Source organism: Gekko japonicus, unplaced genomic scaffold (genome assembly GCF_001447785.1).
Source record: "Gekko japonicus isolate JY-2015 unplaced genomic scaffold, Gekko_japonicus_V1.1 scaffold32, whole genome shotgun sequence".
In the NCBI taxonomy this organism is placed as follows: domain Eukaryota; kingdom Metazoa; phylum Chordata; class Lepidosauria; order Squamata; family Gekkonidae; genus Gekko; species Gekko japonicus.
Genome location: NW_015167527.1, coordinates 156483 through 161304, shown reverse-complemented (window position 1 = coordinate 161304; position 4822 = coordinate 156483).

Below are 4822 nucleotides of genomic sequence, written 5' to 3'. Positions count from 1 at the left end.
CAAATCCTGCGCAGGCACTTTACCTACAGCCCGAAGGTCGTCAATAGGTGGCGGTTCTGGCGGGCCGAACTCCGGCATTTTTGAGCTACTCGGCTGCCGCTTCCCATCTCTGCTCCCAGCAGCGACCTCCGCCTCGCGGTTCGCCTCCTTTCGGAGCTCCTCCCGCCAGGATTTGATGCGCCGCTGGTTTTCCGGGGGGGGGGGCAGCAGCAGCCCTGGGTCCACCGCTGCCCAGAACAGAAGGGTGCAGGGAGGAGAAGGAGCGCAGAGCAGGGAAAGGCAGGCGGGGCGTGGGTATTAAGCAAACCATCGGAGGGCTGGTGTTCTCCCTGACAGTTTTAGACTGTAACTGTGAGCAGATCGCTCTCCTTTTTGCAATCGGTTCCCACCCCAGTTCTTAAGGGCATAGACTTTTCAGTTTCCTGGGGGCTGGGGCTGGGCCAGAGGCATTGCTAAGTCATTTAAAGAACTGGGACCCAATGACATCATAGAGAGGATCCAGTGACATCACAGACCATTGTGGCAAATTGGACTTTTAATTCTTAGATCTATCTGCAGGTCAGATGTGTTTTGGAGTTAATCTTTACTCAGGTATGCAGGGATTGGGTTCAAATTCATGTCAGTAAAATAGTGCATCACCCATGCAATTCAAGAAACTCCCAGAGTACGGTGGTTTATTTGACCAGCAAACAGAACCAGGGAAAGTGCATCATATAGTTGGGTTCTTGGCCTGAATGTAAAGCTGCATTCAGACATAGTGGTAAATCATGGTTTGCTAAAAGAACACTATCTGCAACAAACTCTTTTCAGCAAATAGTAAATCCTGGTTTGAGTCCAGTGGCACCTTTAAGAGCAACAAAAGTTTGAACAAAATGCATGTTAAAAAAACTCATACTAGGGTTGCCAGGTCCCTCTTGGCCACTGGCAGGAGATGCCAGATCCAGGCTGGGAAACTCCTGGAGATTTGGGGAAAGAGACTGGGGAGGATGGGTGTACAATGCCATAGGGTTCCCTTCAAAATATCAATTTTCTCCAGTGGAACTGATCTCTCATGTCTGTAGATAAGCTGTAACTAGCTCACAGTTTTTTAGCCTCTGGCTCACACATTTTTGTCCTAGGTCAGGAAGGAGGGCTCCAAAGCAAACTAATGTATGCAGTAGCCAAATTGCTCACTCACAACTTTAATGCCAGTAGGTCACAGAGTAGATTTTTTTTGCTCACAAGACTCCACAGCTTAGAGGGAGCATTGCTAACAGGGTGTCAACATCCAGGTGTGCCTTTCCTAATGTCCAGGAATTTGGCACCCAGGAGTTGGCAAACCTACAACAACCTTGGCTGAGAATGATCTCAGCCTTCCTCCCTTCCAAGATCTCAAAGCTTATTCCCCAATGACTTACTCCAAAGTAAACCTTCCTGGGATCTGGCTGTGGGGCTTTCCCCAGCTGTTGATTATCTGAAGCCCTTCCAGTCCTCTTCTGCCATTCAAGAGCTTTTCCTCTTTTCCGACCCCTCCCCCCAACTCCTTGCTTAGTCTTCCTAGCAAACAAACTCTGGGAGTTTAACCCTTGCAGTGCTGGAGAGGAAGGAAAAATGTTTCTCGTCCTCTCCAGGAGGGAGCTTCAGCAAGGCATGAAGCCCCTATGCAACCCAATGGGGCTACTCTGGAGTAACTACACGAGGCCTCACTCCCAGAATCTCTCCAGTGCTGTTCAGCCACTTCAGAAAAAGGATTCATGCCACCTTCTCCTGTATTGCAGATCACAAGGCAGCATCACAGATTCATATTTGTGTCTCCTTAACATCCAACACAGTCTTACAAAACAGAAAAAGAGGCTCAGAGCTGGCCCCGGGAGATGGAGAGTTGGAGGAGAAGGGCCTCGATGCCAGCAGCACTTTTAAAGACCCACATACATTCAGTGTAAGCTTTCCTGGGCAAGCTACAAGCACACTTTCCACCTTGCTTTTTCTGTGCATGCGCGCGCGCAGGGAAGCCAGTCTCCACATGCAGCCCGCTCCAGCTCCTCTTCAGCCTGAACTGAGTGCTGCTGGGAGTTGAGGGTGGAGTTTAGCTTCCAGAAGGAAGCAAGCCCCCACCGTCCTGACTTGTTCCCTCCCACCCAATCCAGCTGAACAGTCACAGAAAGCGGAAGGGGGGGGGAACCCTCCACTTTCAAAATGGGGTGGTGGGGGGACGGGGGGGTAGTGAGGCCGGGGGAAGCTCAATACGTTCGGGAGGGGTGCAAGCTCCTCAGCCCCCACGAAGATGACGCCGGTGTATCCCTTCCACCCTTATCCTATGCACAGTGTAGAAATTTCAGTGCTATTAAAATCAGCTCGATGCGTGCTTAATAATACTTCTTAGTACTTAAGGGGCATGTAAAGTATGTACAGTCAAAGTATATATAGTACCTGAGTAATGCTTGCAATAGCCTAGCAAGGTTGATCAGTGTTGTTACCTCTGTGTTTCAGACCCCACTGAAAACAATGGTCTTAGACAACTCAGCATAGATTGCATTGTGTGTTGCCCGAGGCCTTCTATGTGGTTCTTGGATGGGGTGTGATTTTAAACAGGGAATTCCCATCATAATACAATCAGTATATTACCAATCAGAATTAGCAAGTAAATTCTGTCTCACAACACTATATATTGTTTTTAAAAACAACCCCCACCACCAAGGAATGGATTTTCTCTCATGCTGTCCCAAAGAATAGTGCAGTATACAACTTTAATCGTCTTTATTGCCTTCTTGTGGCAACTGGGCCTAAAGACTTTTTACATTTGCATGAAATATTCATAGTCATATGTCATAGAGTATGATATTCATCATATTTCATGTAATCATATGACCCTCTCTCAAGAGAATATATTTATTGAATGTGTATTTAAAAGGTATTTAATCCTGTCGTTCCAAAATGCTAAATGTGGGATAAGATCACAAAAACAATTTAAAACTATTTATAAAAAGAGAATAAAAAGAAACAACAGTCTAAAACCCACCAAATACGCACAGATGCTGACAGAGACCCCAAAGATAACCAGCAAAGATACTGTTGAAATAAAAGTGGAAGGGTATCTGTTTGGAACACAGAAGGTACCAGGTTCAATCTCCATCTTCTTCAGTTAAAGGATCAGGCAGCAGGTGATGGGAAAGACCTCTGCCTGAGACCCTGGAGAGCCACTGCCAGCCTGAGTAGACCATACTGACTTTGATGGACCAAGAGTCTGCTTTCAGTATAAGGCAGTTTCATGTGTTCATGTGTTTATCAAATTCCTCTAAAGGTTTTTCAAAAAGTAGTAGGAAAGGTGCTTTTTGTGACTGCCCCTGGGAGGCTAGTCCACAGAGTAGGAGCTATGAGAGAGCAGAAGAACATGGAAGCAGAACAGGCTGTCTGAGGCAAGGGTCCAACATAGGTTTTATACAGGGAGACTTTCATGATGCTCTGCACAGCTATAAAAAACATAGTAATATGCAGAACAGCCTCTCAAAAGACTTTAGAACATGGAAGCAGAACAGGCTGTCTGAAGCAAGGGTCCAACATAAGTTTTATACAGGGAGAATTTCATGATGCTCTGCACAGGTATAAAAAACATAGTAAATATGCAGAACAGCCTCTCAAAAGACTTCCACAAATTTTCACATTGCCACATAATTCTGGAACTGTGGAAAAGGACACCTGTAATGGCTTTTTTTTGGAGGGGGGGGATCATGTGACACAATCCAGTTCAATGCTTTAAAAATCAGTGGAAGAGTTAAGTACATGTTTAAATATCCCTGTTTTAAAACAATATGAGTTTTCAAATGATTTGACTTGGGCTGGATTGTGTCCATGGATATCAGCAACATAAGTCAGAGGCACAAACGAATTTCTTACTGGAAATGAGAGAATTTATTATTTCAAGCAGCACTTGCTTGGGACAGTGACAGTTTCAGGAATTAGCGTGGGAAAGAAAATGAGGCCAGCCTCATTTTTTAAATTAATAAAAACGTGCAGAGAATACTGCTTGGTGCTTCTTGTTGTCCAGCTGAATACAGCCATTTGAGTGCCAGCCAATGCCAAATAATAGGAGCTATCTATAGAAAATGTGATGGAGTAGAACATGCCCAAACTTGAGCTGAAGCCATCCTCACTGCCCTAGGTGATGGAACAATTAATAACCTCTGGTGTGATGATCGAAGGTATCATACAGGCACATATGAGTGGTGATGGTCGCTCAGATATGACGGTTCCAAGCAGTGAAGGATTTTGGAGGTTAATACATTTTGAACTGAACATGGAAGCAGATTGGCAGCCATTATAATGGCATCACACTTAAGATGAAATGTGTATCTCACTGCCTCATTCTCAACTAATGGAACCTTCAGTGGTACCTTACAATAGCTCAGATCCTCTGCCCCTCAGGCTTCCTTAAGGCTATTTTTGATGTGATGGGGCAGCCAAACAAAGGTCATTGGAAAGGACTGATTCAATGTAATACTTAAGTTGACTCTTTATTGCCAACATGTACACATGCATAAGTTGTGCTAGGTGCATTAAAAACTTGGGGGACTCACATCCATGAATGGATAACATAAATAAATATGGGTAAAATAAATAAATAAAAAATCTTTCTCATACCAGATTTCCATATTATTTTAAAGAATGAGACAGGACTGGAGTACACTTTTGTCACCAGAAAACCACCAAAAATGGCCTTGCCATAGTGATTAACTCCCCTCCCCACTAATCACAAAACATGAGATTTTAATGGAAATATTAGAAGTTTTTAACTCAGATTCAGGACACACCATTCATTTGTACTTGTGTGGTTTTGTGCAGCCTC